We start from the raw sequence: 19476 nt of genomic DNA on the forward strand, positions 1-19476 counted from the left end.
TGGAAAACCTTCCCTTATCTTCCCAAATGGAGGTAGCATATCCCTTTTTGAACTCCCATAGCTTTAATATGTTCATAATGATACCACTTTCTGTTTCTCACTGTAGCCATGTATGCATCATGTTTCTTATTTCCTCTACTGTCTCCCCTAATTCAACTTTGAATCTCTCACAGTAGCTAAAACAATCTTTTCTCTTTAATAGATTTCCCTTAAAATTCACCAGAAGAACCTAAAATTTCAATCACTGATATTCCTAGGTACACAGAAAAATATTATATGATGATCAGTTTTCATTGATTTATTCCACAAATATTTATTAGGTGCCTGCTGAGTGCCAAACGCTGTTCTAGATACTGGGACTACACAGATGAACAGGATCACTTATCTTCTAGTGAATAAATAAACAAGAAAAATATATAGTTATAAATAGTATACCATAAGTTAAATTAAGGTAATGTGATAGTGAATGGCCGATGAGGAGGTGTTACATAAGCTGAAATCCAAATGACAAAAAAAAAAAAAAAAATCAACTAGCTATGTAAAGATCAGGGGGAAAAAATATAACATTCCAAGAAGAAAGGTATGATAGAGTAAAGTTATAAGGCAATGAAGTTTGACATATGTGTCATTCCTGATTTGGATGGGAAAGTAGAAATCATTCTAGATATTTCAAGCAGAAAGGGATTTAATACAAAACTTAGAGGCTTTAGAAACCTTTGAAAAGCTTTGGGATCAAAAGTCAGAGAGCTATATGTGGCCTTTGGAAAATCCTCACATTGAGGGATAAAAGGAAACTGCCAACAAAATGTGTAATTCTCAAGAGGAGATCCAAAAGCAAATATAAATGACATTACAGCAGGTTTGCATGTTGATGGAAATGATTCAAGAGATAGGAATAAATTGAGAATGCAGAGAGAAAGAGTAAAATTTCAGACATATCATCCTTGCAAAGTCTACAGGGGATGGGACCCAAGTGGAAGGGTTGGTCCTTGATGGGAGTGAAGACATGTCATCCAGAGTAGCAAAAGGGAAGGCAGAGGTTGTAGGAATGGATGCAGGTGGCATTGTAGGTTTTGGAGTAGGGAGAGGAAAGTGTTCTTTTCTGGCAGATTCTATTTATTTTCAATGGTGTATGAAGTGATGTCTCTAGCTGACGGTGTAATATTGGAAAGGAGAGGTGCAAGGGTTGAGGTGAGCAAAGAAGCTATGAAATAGTCATTTTGGAGAGTGGAAAAGCTAGAGAAGTGATGCAAAACTGAACAACAATGTTGAATACCCACACGTGATTTGAAATCATGATTTTAAGGTGAAAGCAGTCAAGAGCAAGTTTGTTTTTTTCTCCACAAAGTTTCTTCAGCTCCTGAAATGCAGGCAAAAATAGGTAGACAGTTTGATTTAATTAGACTTGAGACTTTCCCAAGTGAGCACAATGTAGGAAGAGAGGAATGAGGTGTTAAGAAGTCAGAGTGTTTGCAAGGAGTGTGATGGTAATAAACAAAGGAAGCTAGAAAGGAGAGATGTGCAAACATGAGAGAGTTGATAGGAATGAGTGCTAAGGTCCATAATTAGAGGTTTCAGTAAGATCTGGAATTGGTAGAGTTAGAAAATTAGTATAAGTTTGTTGGAAATATAGGAGGAAGTGGACCGAAAGTGGGTCAGGGGATGGCAGTTGTTGATGAGGATGGTCGGAGGTATGGCCCTGAAAGAGTTGAAGTTGCTCAGTCTTTGTGAAGCTATTGGAATAAAACGACCTCAGCTCTCCCTTGCTTGTGATTCAAGGTTTCCATGTGCCTTCTTCTACTGGTGCTTCTTGTTTACCTATTTAAAAGAATAAAGATTTAAGAGTGAGGTAGAAATTAGCAATAAATAAATAAAAGCTAGTATGAGATAAAGTAGATAAGATAAAAAATGAATTCTGGTTTATTTAAGAAGATGTCTTTAAAGATCAATAGAGATCCTTTTCTTGAACTGAAAGACTTGAAATAGATTAACAATGTCCTGTACAATAACAAGCTGAGTGGACTCCAGGAAATAAACCCCTAAGGAAATGGGTCACAATTGAGGTTCACAGAATCATAAGCAGAGGATTGCCCTGCACCTCAGGCAAGAATTAGAATTTTAGTGATGGCGATAATTAAAAAGATGGTGATAATGGCAATATGGATAGGGCCACTAATTAAGCACTCAGTATGTGCCAAGTATTTTACATAGGATTGTTTTTCTATTTAATCACTCCAATAATTTATCTTATAGATGAAGAAACTAAAACTCACAGAACTTAAGTAACTTGCCCAGGTAAACAAATAGTAAGTTTAGGACTCTGGGCGTTTTGACTCCAAGGTTATCCTCTGAATGACATTAGATATGTCCCTATGTGAAAGATACACAGAGAAATCTGTTCATCTAACCCCCAAGTCAAGCCAGTCCTTCTTGTTAGCAAACTGAAGACTGATAAGTCTGAGGTTATGATGGAAAAAGCAAAGCCATCGGATTCACACAGACCAGAGGAGGAATTATAGACTGGCCACATATTCACCATGTGATTTTAGGTAAACTACTTAGTCTCTCTGGGTCCTAGTTTCTTAGCTGTAAAGATGGAGAAAACATCAACACCTTACTAGCATTAATGGAAAGATTAAATGAGATAGCATCAGTATAGCACATGGTAGATTTCTTCCTCCTCTGTCTAAGTGAAGGAAATGGATCCTATTCATCTTTATGTTACCTAAGTTATACAGTAAGTACCTTGCAGATAATTAATGTTTAATAAATATGAGACAATGAATGGATTGACAGGTAATGAATGACCAGCTTGAGGTCACGGTAGACAAAAAAAAAGAGAAAGATATGGAAGAGATATGAGATACGTTGCTCACTGACCATCTCTCCATTCCCAGGCCCACATTTCTCAGCCCTTTTGTAAGCAGGCAGTGTCATATAACTAGTTTTGGCCAATGAGCTCTGAGCAAAAGTAATGTGTGTGACTTTTGGCCCAAAGCATTTAAGTGCCAGAACCAGTGAATGACTTTCTAGCTCTCTATCGCTGCTGCAATAATCGTGGAGGACCTAAGTTGAGACAGAGGAGCGGCAGTATGGGAACAGCCAGGATGACTGAGTCATTGCAGAGAAGAAATGTGCCCTGCCCTAGTCTTACAGGACTCCTATCAGACTTTGAATAAACTTTGATTTTATTGAATTCATTTGTTTCTGCAGCATAACCAGGTTTATCCTGCCTCATATCAAAAACTTTTTCTTTTGGCCAGAAAATCATCTTTCTGGCATGCCAAATTGTTGAATTTATAACCAGGATCAAAACAACTAGAAATAATGTCTAGCAAAAAAACTGAAATAGAAAAAATCCTTTGAATAAAATTTGGTAATTTCAACAGCTTCATAGAACAAGTTATTGATGCTGGATAAGAACACAATTAAAAGGCACCATCTAATTTAAGCTCTGAGATTCCTATTTCAGGGTATTAGAATATTTTATCAGAGCTAATTTTCTCACAGATATTGGAACCTCAAGTATGAAGAGATCTCAGAAGTCATCAGATAAGACCTCTTTATCTTACTGATGAAAAAATAGGAGGTTTGCAACAGTTAACTGAGTTTCCCACGGGGTCTCAGTGACTCAGACAAAACTGGTCTTTACCACCCATCTGTTATGTCTCAGCCTAACATCTTTCCAACTCGACACTCAGGAAGGTTTTTCCGTTGTTATGATTGCCTAAAAATACCTGTGTGTTCTGAAAGAGTTAATGTATCTTCCAAAAGGTTATTTTTTATTAAGTTCTGAAAAAAGCCCAACTGGATAAAAGCCATCAGAGTATTTGATCCTTCTTGAGGGTGTTCATGCAGAAAATGTTAGAAGATGGAAGCTATCCAGAGAGAATCTCTGTGAAATACTTACAGGAAAAACTGAATTCCAGCTACCCAGTTGAAAATTTACATAAGTCTTTAGAGGATTGATGCCAGTAAAGTCAGCAGTTCTCCCAGGAGGATAATGGGATCGTGCCTTAATTCTCTTCATTTTTCATTTTTGAAGTTCCACCACTAGGTATATCTGAATGAGTCAGCAGAAAGTGAATCTTGTTAAATAGCTGGTCTGTGAAATGCATGGTGTTTATCACATAGTGATTACTTATCTGTTTGGAGCAGTTTTCAAAGTTTTCTGCAGTGCCCAACTTTTTCTCTTTTCTGGTTTTCCCTGCTTCCTAAAGAAAATAGTTCTAAGGCCCCTACCTAAAGTACCAAGAAATTGTTCTCTTCCTTCAAACCACTCAAGAGATTTTGTTACTCAGAATAATATGAACAATTCTACATTTTTCTCACACTTCATCAGATTTTCAGGAACTTCTGATTAATTTAGGTCTTTGGGATAGCAAATGTCTTGTGCACAGAAATTAAAAAACAGGGAAAATATGGGGCTGGCCCCATGGTCAAGTGGTTAAATTCTGGCCCCCTGGCCGAGTGGTTAAATTCACATGTTCTACTTCAGCAGCCCAGGGTTTCGCTGGTTCGGATCCTGGGCACGGACATGGCATGCTGAGACGACATCCCACATAGCTCAACCAGGGGCACTCACAACTAGAATATACAGCTATGTACCTGGGGGCTTTGGGAACAAGAAGAAAAAAAAAAAGGAAAATACAAAAATAAAATAAAAGACAGCCTGTGGTTACAAATGTTCTTTCTATGAAGGCGCACCACGCAGAGGAAGCATTTCCTGACTGACAGAAAACAGGTTTTTTTCCTGGAGACCCTGGAACAAGCATTCTGAGTATATTTAAATTTCTGTATTTTGTTTCAGCTTTCTTATTTGATTTATCGTGAGTTTTATCAATGAGGAAATGTCAATTAAGTTAGGAGGAAAGAGAAAAATTAAGGTGGCTTTTTCAATAATTATCCCTGGGATTTCCAAATCACTACAATCTGCTTAACCCCTGAGATTCTGATTGAAGCCTTTGCTGTCATTGAGTCAAACAGGGATGTGTGTTCACACCCTTGTGCGATTCTGCTTCCTATCAAACTTTTGAATATTTGCCAGTTAAATCGTTGGAAATATACTGAAGTTTTAATTTGCATTGTTTTGGTTATTAATGATATTAAGCATTTTTTTATATGGCTTACTGGCCATCGCATTTTGTCTTCTGTGATTTGTCTTTTCTTAATTTATTTCTTATCTCTTTTCTTTATGAGTTTTTTTCTCATTGATTTATAGGACTTCTATAAACATTATTAACTTCTTGTATGTTAAGTATACGACAAATATTTTTCCCCAGGCAAGCATTTACATATTAAATTTATATATGGCTTCTTTGACTATAAAAAGATTTTTGTCATATAGCCAAATATGCCAGTTTTTTCTTTTATGGCTTCTGGGTTTGGCTCATGCTTAAAAAGTCTTTCCTCATTCCAAGATATAAGAATATTCTCCTAAATTTTCTTTGGTGTTTTCCCAGTTCTCACTGCTGCCCAAACCTACACATCTAGCCAGAGAACCATATTACAGGCTGTGAACCACATTATGGGCTGTAAACCATATTGGTGATGAGCACAAACTCCAAAGCCAGTAGCTTTGCTTCACATTCTGGTTTCACTTATTACCAACTATGTGACCTTGAATATCCAGGAAAAGCAGTAATAATAGTTCATACATCACAAAGTTGTTGTTAGTATTAATAAATTCATTCACATGAAGTACATAGAATAGTGTTCCATACATATTAGCTACATGAAGGCACTCAACATCATTTGTCTCTGTGAGCCTAGCCTGAGCACAGTTCCTGGCATAGTTCTCACTCAGCAAATAAAAAGTTAATCAATTCATTCAAAATATATTTTCCCCATTCTGCTTTTTTCATAAATTATTTATTACTAAATCTGTCTGCTCGTAGTCCCCATAATCATTTCAGCAACTCTCAACATAAATAGTTGTTTTGATTCTCAGTCTGTCTTGAGGATCTTAGATACAATATGTGAAATGCTTTGCAGTAAGATTTAAACTAATCTATGTGAGGTTAAAATGTGGTCTTTCCTCACATACCCCATCATGGCCACAATTCTTGGGAAAGCAATGAACATTTGTTAGCCTGAAGGAGTAAATAAGGACCTTGAATCTTTTTTTCTCGTTTTATTGATGTATTTTCATCTCACAGCCTCTACCTAGTAGTTCAATGATGATCACATGGTTATTGGAAAGAACTCTCATTCTTTGGCACCAATAATTCAGAAACCAAACTCTGAGATGGGGGAAGTTTTTCTTTGCCCTGGAGGACCTTACAGTTTCACAAGAAAGAAGAGAATAGAACTGAAAAGACGTAAAAGTACAAAACCCCAAAGCTCTATCTATGTGACAGAGTTGCTAAAGTTATTCAAAGAACTGAAGCCAGGAACCAGGGCAGTACATCCCTCAATTTATCAGATACCTTCTTTCCAACCTACGTCTAAACTGTAGAGACTCAACAGATAGCTTTAGCTCCATCTGCCACTCTAGCCAGAGCAACAAACCTCATGGCCTGAGCATCACAGGAGACACTTCACATGTCTTCTAGTCTTTGTTCTTCTTACTAATAGATGGGAACTAGAGGAAGTTATGAAAAACTCCTTCTTTCTCAGAAAGCCTGACCACAAGCTATCTCCCTCCTGATAATTTCTACCTTGAATGTCAGAAGTTCAGCATTACCTTATTCCTTCTCAGTTCTTTCATTTGGTAACGACTTGATTTTTCCTTGGTGGATGGATGTCTTATCCTTACTAGGAAGAGGACCATGAACCTGAAAATGCAAAGGAGAAAAGTACATTAATATCTTTCCAAAATATTATCCTCACTAAAAATGTACAGTGGCTTTGAAGCAACCATCAGCCATGTTGTCTGAAGTGGAAAATAGGTAGGTTTATTTGGCTAGAAGTTAAGAGGAACAAGTAGGTCTTAGTAGTGTTGTAGGAAAAAAAATTTAGTAAGGATCTTGAAGCCTATGAGATGGCATTTGAGTTCAATGGAACACTAGATGTTTCTGTTTGCTTCCATGAAAAGGGGTATTCTCACCAAAATGGCACTTTGGAACAGTAATCTTGTACTTCATTTGAAAACAGAGTATGTATTGTTAAGAATAAGAATGGAACATAGTAAGGGGAAGTAGATCATCTGGGAGTCTGGTGAAATCTTTCTGGACAAAAAAGTGACTCTGGCCTGAACATATGGAAGAATGGATGTAGCATATAGTAGTCATCTATGCACCATTGGGAAGCAATAATCATTAAAATCTAGCATTTAAATTAAAGCCCATGTGTATGTGACAGAGTTGCTGAGGTTACGTAGAGAACTGAAGCCAAGAGAGCAGGGTGACTCTCAAGTTATCTGATACATTCTCTACCTTTATTCCATGTCCTTTTCATAGTGACCAGTAAAGGGTAGTGATCCTATGAGATAGGTGCTGTAATCATTCCCATTCTACAGACGTGTGGATGAAGTCCAGGGAGATAAAATAACATAGCTAGGGTCACACACTTAGGGTGTGGCAAAGTCTGGATTTGACCCAAGACTCTCTGACTCGGGAGACTGTACATTTAACCACTAGCCCTTTGGGTCTCTGCAGAGACCCTGGTTGATTAAGGAAGAAATGAGGGACTTGGGTGAATTGGCTGTAGTGGCCAAGAAGAAAAAGGATTGAAGATGACTTCAAGGTTACTAACTGAACACAAGTATCAATGATGGAGATAAAACATAGTAAAGGGGAAACATTTAAGCTCTTTCGTCCTTCAACAGCCATCTATTGAGGATAAATTGAAGATCCAGGCATAAGTGTCCACCAGGTGCTGTGCAGGTTTCTGAAGATGAGAAGGTGAAGGAGAGAAGTTCTTGCCGTCAAGGAGCTCAAACTGGTGGGGGAGTTAGATTATTTTAATTATCGCCGTAATGAATTCGCTTAAATTTAACACAATGTGCAAAGCACACAGCTCATGGTAAACATCCAGGGTATTATAGGAGCTCAGAGGAAGGTACCTACTTGGGACAGGGATCAAGAAGTCTTCTTAGACAGAGTGGTGCACACACTGAATTCTAATGGATAGTAAATGGCATTAGATGGCAAGGTGGGTACATGGTGGTGAGTAGAAGGATATGCCAGGAGCAGGGACAGCATAGACAAAGGCTCATAGGCAAGATGGAATGTCAGAGTCATCACCAGCGCGGTTCTTGGGCTTTATCCTGCAGGGAATGAGGCATCATCACAGAGATTTAAGCAAGTCAGGCTCATGGTTCTGCATTTGGCCAGATCTCTTTGGCAAATGTGTGGAAGATTTATTTGAGTGGGATAATCTGAGGAGTACAAAGACACACTGGGAAGCTCATGTATAAGTCCAGATAAGAGATGAGAGTAGCTTGAACCAGAGAAGTGGCAAATCAGTTTGGAGAATGAAGGCCAGATAGGAGAATTATTCAGATATGAGGTTTACTAATTGGTTGGATGAGGAGGGGAATAGTGGGGGTGAAGCTGAGGGAGACAATCTGGGCTATGGGAACAGTGATGCCATAAAATCAGTTGGAAAATATGGTCAGAGACATACTTTCAGAGGGGTAAATGAGGAGTTCAGTTTGGGACATAGTATTAGTTTCCTAGGGCTGCCATAAAAAATTACTAAAATTACTTTTGTGTGGTGGCTTAAAACAAAAGAAATTAACTTTCTTAGAATTTGGCAGTCCAGAAATCCAAAATCAAGGTGTTGGTAGGGCTAGTTCCTTGGGGAGGCTCTGAGAGAGAATTTGTTCCATGTCTCTTTCCTAGCTTCTGGTGGCTGCAGGTAATTCTTGGTGTTCCTTGGCTTATAGATGCATCATTCCAATCTGTGCCTTCATCTTCACAGGGCCTTCTCCCCTATGTCTCTGTTTGTCTTCTCCTTTTCTGTCTCTTGTAAGGACACCTGTCATTGAATTTCGGACCCACCCTACTCTGGGACAATCTCATCTCAAGATCTTTGCCTTAATTACATCTGCAAAGACCCATATTCCAAATAAGTTCACATTCTGAGCTTCTGGGTGGGCATAGCTTTCGGGGGACCACTATTCAATCCATTACAGATACTTTGAGAATACCCTAGGGTGAGTCAGAAGCTGAAGAATGGATCTGAGTGAGCTGAGAGTCATCAGCATTTGAGTGCAAAATGAAACCAAGATAATGGTTGAGAAATATAGAATGAGGAGGTCAGGGAACCAAGAACAAAATCTAAGCATGTCAACACTTACTTAAGAGAAAAAAAGATATCTACATGGGGCAATAAGAAGACCTAATTGTTTCAAAGAAACTCAAAACCTTATTTCATGGTATCTATATATCTATGAATGATGGAGCACTTGCTATATTGCAGATGCTATAGTAGTTCTTTACTTACTTCGTCCCCAAAACAGGTGTTCACAATAGGTATTTTTATCTCCATTTTACACATAGAGACACTAGGGCTTGTGAATTTTAAACAAGTTGAGTAAGATCCAAGAGCTAATTAGTGATGAACTCGGGATTTGAATATCTGGCTGATTTCAAAGCTTCAGTTCCTTTTCCTCACTGCCCTTTTTGTGGCATTTCAACACGGGGGAAATTTGAAGATAGAGGAAATAATTTTAGATACCATAGCAGTGACTGAGTTGCTGATTCAAACCCACTGTTGTCTTTTTCCTTCCTCACAGAATGCTGTGTTTTTGGAGGCAGTGATGCACCAAGCGTTAGAAGAACTGTCTCTCGTCTTTCCTTGGAGATGACTGCCCATATGACAGAACAGTGACCAATGAGATGTAAGCAGAAATTGTTGGGTCTAGGAAATCTCCTTAATATGATGGCTATCTAAGCTATAAGATGTCCTTTTGATTTTTTCCCTTTTCTTCTTTCCTACTTCCAGGCATGTGGACATGATGGCTGGAGCTACAGTGACCATTGTTTGATCATGAGGGAACTCTTGGGATGGCAGTCAAGTGCTAAGCAAAGACAAACAGAAAGGTCAAAGGATGCTGGGCCGTTGTTGCCACTACAGAGCTTCTGCTCCAGCCCCAGAATGCCTTTTCCCCATCTTAGTGATATGAGGGCAAAGAACCCCCTAATTTGTTTAAGCCACTGTATTTCTGACTCTATACAAGCAGACAAAGAAGTACCCAATGTGGTGGTCCCTTCTAAAGCCTACGAATGAAGGGAAAGGATTAGAAGACAGAAATGGATATAGATAAGTTTTGGGGAGGGAGGTAAGACTGTTAAGGGAGATTAAATTCGATGGATTCAACTTTCACGCTGAAGTAAAGGTGATGTCTACTGAGATTGAGTGTGGTAGGACTTGGAGTCGGGAGACTTTTAATCACTATAATGGTGTGCTAAAATGAAATACTGCCCTAACTGCTGATCCAATGTACCTTGCCTACTTTGTGCTATAACCTGTCTTTGAAAAAAAATTGGATAGCATCTCTCCCTTTCCGAACATAAAGAACATTTGGTTTGTGTAGTTGTGCAGACTAATTCCATTTGGAAGCTCATTGTGAACCTTTTCAATTTTTCAGTGGTAATAATAATAACTTGCAGGCTGGTTCAGCCTGAAGAACAGTCTTCCTTTTTTATACTTTAAAAGAGCTACAAGAACCTTACTTGACCTCCAAAAAAATCTTCAAAGTGGATGTGGAGGCAGTCAGACAAGTGAAACTTTTGGGGTAAACATTAGCACTTACCTGAAAGAACCTCTTTCTCCATCAGTTTAAAAGAAAGTGATTGAGATAAGATGATTCCTGGGAAAGACTCTAAGGTTTGCTTTTTTTTCCTTTCTGAGGTGCTTAATTAATTTTCTGAAGTCAATTTTTCAGTGTACCTGGAATAATCAATAATCTCAGATTTTTATCACTAACTTCTTGGCTATAGTGCCTAAGTTCACTGCATCTTGATTTATCCTCAAGCATGGGTAGCTGGGAGATGAATTTTTATCTTTATCAGGACTGGCTTTAATTATAGGATCCCATGGTGTTTTTGTTTTCCTAGCTGGGACTCATAGTGTTAGGAACACATCCTTTTAAGAGGAAATGTTTTTATTCTCAAAAGTACTTTGTTAGCGATAATTTAACCTGAGATTTTACCAAGTTTTAACCTATGATTCATTGAAATAATATGTTAGAGAGAGAGAATCACAGCAAAACCTGCACATCGTTATCAAATAAGATGACACACGCATATATACATATACTGAGACTGAAAAAGGTAAATGTTAAGATGACTGGGTCTACCTTGACTTTAATTTTTCAGTATTACTTGGTTATATGTTTGTTCTTCCTAGTCCTCTGTGAGTTGCCAGAGAGCAAGGACACTGTCTCATTCATCTTTGATCTCCGCATCAAGCAAGCACAATTCTAATCACATAGCAAGTCCTCCATAAATGTGTGTTGGGTGAATTATTAAATAATTTAGTGAATAAATAATAAATGTCAAACACACAGTTCCTTCCACAAGCATTTCCTGCTTACCTCTCATGTGCTAGGTATGGCGCTAGTCACTGGGAATGGAATCAAAGATTAAGAAGCCACACTGCTCAGAGCTCACACACGTGTGTAAATACTTAACATGCAACGTCATGTGATTAGTGCGTCAATACAAGTAAATACCAAATGCAAAGGAAGGATGTAGTAGGAAAAAAATGAAAGTCAAATTGTTAAATTTTGGAAGGTTAAGAAGTGTACGAAGAAGAAAGAACCAAGAACAATTCTGAGGCTCTTGGCTTAAATTGGTAGTACCATTAACTAAAATATGGAATACAGAAGAAAAAGCAAGTTTAAGAGAAAAGTCACACTGAGATATTTTTCTTTTATTTTTTAAAATAAACATTGTATATATTCCAGGTGTACAACATGATGTTTTGATAAACATATACATAGCAAAAGATTACTACAGTCAAGCTAATTAAATATAAATCTCACATTGTTACCTTTTACAGTGTGCATGTGTGTGTGTGTGTGTGTGTGTGGTAAGAGCACCTGAGAACTACTCTCTTAACAATTTCCAGTATACAATAGAATATTATTAACTATAGTCACCATGCTGTACATCAGATCTCTAGAACTTATTTATCCTACATAATTGCAACTTTGTCAACATTTCCCCATTTCCCTCACCTCCTTGCCCCTGCTAACCACCATTCTACTCTCCAATTCTACGAACTCAACTTTTTTTAGATTCCACATATAAATGAGATTATACAAGTTTTTTGTCTTTCTGTTTCTGGCTTATTTCACTTGACATAATGTCCTTCAGCTTCATCCATGTTGTTGCAAGTGGCGGGATCTCCTTCATTTTTATATATACCACAATTTCTTTATCCGTCGAGGAATACTTAGATTGTTTCCATATTTTGACTGTTGTAAATCATGCTATAATGAACACGTGAGCACAGATGTCTCTTTGAGGTACTGATTTTAATTTCCTTTGGACATAAACCCAGAAGAGGGACTGCTGGATCATATGGTGGTTCTATTTTTAATTTTTTGAAGAACCTCCACGTGGTTTTCCATAACAGCTGTACTGTTAAGGTCTATATGGCAGAGATGTGCAATAGGAAGCAGAATGTGAGTCTGCTTTAGAGAGGGGCCAGGGCTAGAAATATAAAGTAGAGCAACATGAGCACATGTAGAGAGTATTTGAAATTGTAGCAAAAAAGAGCTAATCCAGGAGGAAAATGTAGAAACAAAAGAAAAAGCAAGAATGACACAGCACCCATCACCTACCCCTCTTCTATTCTTAGATCTGAGGTTATTCATTTCTTTAAGTCTCAAATAATATCCCGCCTTCTCAATGATACCCACATGATCACCAACACCCAGGCTGCTCTGGCCTCTCATGGTGGTTGTGCATGCCGTGATTTTGTTACCAGGTTTCTTAAAGATAGGAAGCATATTTCTTTGTGCCTCTGCATCGAACATAGTGCTGATAAGTACTCAAGAAGCATTTGTGGATAAAAATGATGACGCTCTGTTTTGACCATTAGATAATGCAAGCTAAAAATAGACAACAAGCTTTAACAGATGTAACAACCACAATCACTGTCATCCCAAATACTGTGTTTATTAACAAAAAAAGAAGTGTTCGGCATGATCCATGCTCTAACTTTAGCCACAGCAGCAGAGATTGCATAAAGAAATCAGACATTATTTTTTATGATTAATTTTATAAAAGTTCCCAGCCAGGAGGCAGGTTTTCCCTTAAGACAGTTTCTGTTATACAAATCCAAATGCTCTATAGAAATTCTGTGAGTGAAACTCTTTCTGGTTATACTTAGTCAACCATCCAAACTTAATTAAACTCTCAATCACTTTCTCTGGAACTGAGATGATGAGATGAGATTCAATGATCTGAAATTTCTGGAATCTCCTTTCGTTTACCCCTTCTCTCCCCTGATGGGTGCAACATGAGCAATTTTTCCTCCAACCTTTGAGGAGAATTGCTGTTTATAGAGGACATATTGCGTCCTTCCTGACAGTGCCACTATTTCACAGTTTATTTCCTTCAGATTTCTCAGATGAATACCAGGGAATACTAGTGATTTACTGTATTTGAGTTCCTCAAAGTTACTCAGGAACTGCATCCTTAGAGACTGAGACACACTTGAATTTCCCATAAAGAATATTTGCGCTGTAGAAATGTAAAGATTTCAGTCTCTACACACTGTATTAAAACATATTACCAAACAAGCTTTTTTTCTAAATGGGGTCTCTCCTATAATCTTTGGCCATGGTTTACAAAAAGAAAAAAATTGGAAAATGCGTTTTCATCTTATTTAATGGGAGATTTTACATTGCATATTATTTTAGGACTCACATGACCTTGTTCAGAGTTCAGACTCTCACCCAGTGTTCAGATGTTACCTCTCAAATTAGTGAGGAAAACTTTTGACTTTGGGAGCAATAGCCCCCAAACACAGCAGGGCTCCAAAACTTTTTCAATAATGGCAACAACCCTTTGCTCATGTTATAAAGGATAATGGAATGGACATGTGTTTTTGTTGTTTGTATCTACCCAGCATCCTTTTACCCTTCTTCTGGTAATACATAAATGTGAGAGGGTCGCCCCAATCCCTACTTTTAGTTCATGTAGTTTAGTTGGACTTAACCTTACCATCTGGCCTCAGGAGTTAGGATAGCCTGCAATGGTCCAATCAAAGCACTGCATTATGCTGCCCACAGTGACTGATGTTGGGATGGGCACATCACTCGAGCCAGACTAAATTCTCAATCCTGGTTCATTGTTGGGAAATCCTCCACATAACCTCCAGAATGATCATTCTGGAAGGTCACATCATATTTCTTGGCAATCCTTAAATAACTTTCATTGTAACCAAGATCAAATCCAAACTCTTCACATGGCCCATAAAACTATTGTGATCTAATGCCTACCTACCTCATTTATCTCAACATCTGCTATTTCTTTACATTCGCTTTACTCTGTACTCGAATAGGATATGCTGATTCCCATCTTAGAAGCTATGCACTTCCTATTCTTTCTACTTACAATATTCTTTCCCTAGATTATCACCTGGCTACCTTTTTCTCATAATAATTCATATCTTAAGTCAAATGCCCCTTACTTACTTACTAGGACTTACTAGATGATAAAACAATGTAGCCATCAGATTTACTTTCTATTGCGTTATCCCACATTATCTGTTTCATATTAATTGCCATGGCCCAAATTATTTTATTTATTCACTTCTTTATTCTCTCTCTCATGTCACCAGAATGTCAGCTCTTTGAGGGCAAGAACACTAATTATTTAGTTTACCATTGTACATATCCCCTGTTCCATGCACATCAGGCTCTCAGTAACTATTTGTTGATTGAGTGAAGAGCTCCCTTTTGCTGGGCTTCCTAAGCTGGCAGGATATAACCCAGGAGCTGCTCATGTCAAACTGTCAGCCAACAAGGCTAAAACAGAGGAAAAGAAAGCTGGGAAATGAAGAGAGACAGATTCCCAATAGTATAACCAAAGCCAGATACCCTGGGATGTTTGTTACATGAGGCAATAAATTTTTCTTTATGCTTGATTCACTTTGAGTTAGGTTTCTGTCACTTGTAACCAACAGAGTCCTGACAGAGAAGTATGTGAAAGAGCTTGAAAAGAGCAAAGTGCCATACTTATGTAAATATTGTGTTCTTGTACAATACCCATAAACTATCACACCACATTTCTTTCTATTTTTCTGTCTTTGGCCAGAATTTTAGTTATCTGAGAGGGTTAAAGATCTTATTTGAGGATATTCAGGTAATTCAGAAGTGAAGGATTATTTGAAACTTATCTATAAACACAACCTATGTAATTAGCTTGATTGGGGAAATCACTTCACAATGCATACATATATCAAAACATCACATTGTATACATTAAATTTATACAATATTTGTCAAGCATACCTCAATAAAACTGGAAACGTTTTTTTAAAAAAGTCGAAAGACACAAGATATATGTTAAGGTAATCAGAATAACCGACTTTACTGTATTATGGTCTACGGTATTTTTATTGTTACGTTTCATCTAAAAGGTGAATTGTTTGAGTACCTCTCCTTCTAGGCATGATACAGTAACTGTACTGGACTTGCTTTCACAAAAAAAGAATTAGAAATTAAATTATGTTAGAATAGAATATTAAATTATATAATAATATAATATACAATATAATGTTAAATTATATTATAATATAACATACAATATAATGTTAAATTGTATTATATTTTTTATAAGTTAAAAAATAAAATAGCTAATAAATAAAAATAGATAAAATATGTGAGACAAATATTTGTCAGCAATCAAGCAACAGGAAGCACAGTACTGCAGACGTGTGAGAAGAGAAACACATAAGATAGGACCACAGACCACAATCACCCAGACTTTCCTCCTGCTGCAGAACAGGGAGAATAAGCCCACGTGAAGGAGTGGTCTCACTAAGCTAAGGAAACAGAGATGGGAATTGCCAGGTTCTGAAGTGGCTGGAATTTGTTGGGCAGGATATCAGAGAAGAGAGAGCTGCAAAAGAATGGGGGTAGGGATGGGTGGCATAAAGATTGCATGGGGATTCAATAATTATGTAAAATATAAATGGACTAAATGCTTCAATTAAAAAGCAGAGATTTTCCAGTAAAGACAAGACTTAATATTTCCATCTCTATGAAATCCGCTTCGAATATAAAGACAAAAACAGTTTGAAAATGGAAGGACAAGAAAAGATATAGCAGTCAAAGAAAAGCATTAGGAGCTAGGGACGGCCCATTTAATATTAGACAAAATAGACTTTAAGACAAGGAGAATTTCCAGTGATATCCTTAAATTTAAAACCATGAATTTATACTGAAATGGTCCAAATCCACAGGGCATCTTTTATCTTTCCTCCTTTCTTTATTTCTAACTCCCTTCTCCAAGAATAGGAAACCTGGCTTCCATTCTCCACCATGTATTACTCATTTATTCAAACCTACACAGAACATAGTTCCAAAAAGACTAAGAAAGCAAGCCTCCTGGGGCAGAAAATATACAAAATGAGCTTGGCGCATCTGGTAGTGCCAGAAAATAAGGAAGTACTCAAAACAAATAAAAACCATTTTGTTAGGGGTATGTCAATGGGACAGAGGAGCCAACTGAAAGAGCTCCCAGTGGCCAAAGCCGGAACAATTTGAGCAACAAAACATATAAAGTCATAGTGGATTACAATCCTAAGTACAAAATAAATACCCATGAGGCCATTCTAATATAAATGAATGAATAAGTAAATGAAGGAGAAGAAACAAATCTCCCATGAAACGATGCTAAATAATTTATGTAGATGCTCTACCCTCAAGAAGAGGAAACACTGTGGGCTTTGAATAGGGTCTTCCTTCCAAAGAGTACAGCGTAGAAGAGAGGGGAGTAACTTTACCACAGAGAAACCTGATAAACATTCCTTCTGCCAGGTGATCAAGGTCAACGTCAACAGTGAGAAATTATGTCGCTAGCATGCACCTGTGATATGATGTGATAAAAATGTCCCTTTACCTCTGTGATCTTCCTTTTAAAAACACATGCTCCCAGTCTATTCATAAGAAATACATCCAACAAATGCCAATAGAGGAGCATCCTATAAAATACCTGACCAGTATTCCTCAAAGCTGTCAAGATCATAAAAAACAAGGAAAGTTTGAGAAGCTGTCACAGTCAAGATGAGCCTAAGGAGACATGATAACTGAAACATAAAAAGAACATTACGTTAAGCTCAGAAAATGTGACTCAACTATGAATTTTACTCAAGAGTAACGTATCCATATTGGTTCATTAATTGTAACATGTACCATAATAATGTAAGATGTTAATAATAGGGAAAAATGGGCATGTAACAAAAGGAAGCTCTCTGTACTATCTTCTGAAATCTTCTCAATTTTCCTGTAAATCTAAAATTGTTCTAAACAGTAGTGTTTATTAAAAAATATGATTTAGTGCTGATTGCTTAACAAAGCTCTTTCAACACGGAAAAAAAAATAACAAAAACAAAAAAACCCACTGATTCCAATCCTTCTGATTATTTCTCCCATCTCCAAAGTGGAAATAAATACCCACTTATTTTTTATAATTAAGCAAGCAAACCTACTAACCTAACTAATATTTGTATTTGTTGAAACAAAGAAATATATATGTCTGTGTATTATATCCTAGCTCTCTCTGCTGAAAAGTCACAAAAATAATAACATACCAGAAGCAATGAGCACACCTAGTGATTGGCTTCTAAATTACATTCTTCTCTAAAAAGCAACAGATTTCCTTGGAGAAAAGGTTGATTCCAGGGCTCAAATACAAGACAAGGCTGGAACATTTTCCTGCACCAAAAAATAAGGAAGTAATCAAAGATGATGAGGATATATCAAGTCTAGTTGATATATGGGAGTTAGTTTGAAAGGATTCCACTGGCCAAATCTGAGTCAAATCGAGCCTCAATATAAATGATGTATAGTACATTGAGTAAAATAAGGCTCTATGAGTCCATATTTATATAAATAAATAAACCAGTTTTTCCTTACAGTAGAATGCTAACTAACAAATACAGAGAAAATGATGGAGTTCAAAAAATCATCATTGGATGCTAAAATTAGTTTGATGAGAAACAGATATTTGCATAAATCAAAATAGTTCCCCACAAGTTACTAATCAAGGGGAACACAGAAATTTTGCAATGGAGAACTCTGGAAGACACCACTGTACCCAAGCGATCTAAGCTAACATCACGAACATTGGGACAAACCAATATCATATACTTACTGAAATGATGCATTGAGAAAGACACAACATTGCATGTCTAGTATTCCTCCCCAAAAGACTTAGCTTGAATTTAATCAGGAAAAATCCTCCAAAAAATCCACATAGAGGAACGTTCTACAAAATACTGGTCTTTAAAATATGTCAGTGCCAAGAAAGATAAAGAAAGGCTGAGGAAATATTCCAGATTAAAGTAAGCTAAAGGGATGTGACAACTAAACGCAATGAGTGGTTCTGGATAGAATCCTAGGCTGGAGAAGAAAATAGCTATAATAGATCTATTGGCAGAAATGATATAATTTGAATATTACTGTGCATGAAGTAATAGTATTTTGATGGATACTAAATTTCCTGATTTTGGTAATTACACTGTGGTTATGTAAGAGAATGTCATTCTTCTGAATTCTGCCAACAACCTGACTGAATTTGGAAGTGGGTTCTTCCACTAGAGTGTTCGGATAAGAATCTGGCCCCTTTGAATATCCTGAGTTCAGTTTTGTGAGATCTTAAGCAGAGAACCCAACTGAGCTGCTGGACTTCTGACCTTCATAACTATGGGCTAATAAATGGATTCTATTTTTAGTCATTAAGTTTGTGGTAATTTGTGATGCAGCAATGAAAAATTAACACAACCCTCCACAAACCCACCCACACACAAATGTACACACATACACTGTCACACACACAAATAACCTACAAATAGGTATGAAATACATCTCTAACAAAGTGCTGAAATCAAGAAGTAGTTATGGGTGAAAATCAAGCTGGCTTCAATAGATAAAAATCAGGGTGGAAAACACTGTTCCTTTCAAGACAGATGGTTTTGGATAACCTTCAATTCAGGGTGGAATAACTGTGGTGATAAAAGATAGTCCTCAAAAGAAGAGCCAAGAGTACACTTGACTTCTTGATCCTAAACACAAAATGTAAGACCTCCTGAGAGCACTTAAGAAGAGCATGCATTGAAAGCTATGCTTGGAACCAGAGATTTTTTAGGGAAGGTGGGAGAGGGCATGGAGATGGGCATAAGAAAGCTTGAATTCAAATGAGAGTCTAACTTAACGCTATTGTCAAATTAGATGAGTAAAAGACTTTGATTTATACAGCATTCTTGTCCCAAAGGTTCAAAATGCTTTCATAGCTGTTGTTGCATTTATCCTAAGAACAACCCTATGGCCCTTCATTCCTTCTTAAAA

At 37.2% G+C, this 19476-nt stretch overlaps 1 long non-coding RNA gene across 2 annotated transcripts in view; it reads right to left on the minus strand.

Annotated features, from left to right (window-relative positions):
- Positions 1–283: 283 nt before the first annotated feature.
- The window catches only part of LOC111775099 (uncharacterized), a 253524-nt gene continuing 234331 nt past the window's right edge, over positions 284–19476 (minus strand). Inside the window, exons 3-5 of one of the 2 annotated variants that reach the window (XR_011421367.1) lie at positions 6686–6776; positions 3911–4063; positions 284–1818 (exon numbers count right to left, since the gene is read on the minus strand). This is a non-coding gene — a long non-coding RNA (uncharacterized lncRNA). The remainder of the gene's footprint in view (positions 1819–3910; positions 4064–6685; positions 6777–19476) is intronic. The other variant, XR_011421368.1, reaches the window with a different exon arrangement.

Source organism: Equus caballus, chromosome 9, assembly GCF_041296265.1.
Source record: "Equus caballus isolate H_3958 breed thoroughbred chromosome 9, TB-T2T, whole genome shotgun sequence".
Taxonomy (NCBI): Eukaryota; Metazoa; Chordata; class Mammalia; order Perissodactyla; family Equidae; genus Equus; species Equus caballus.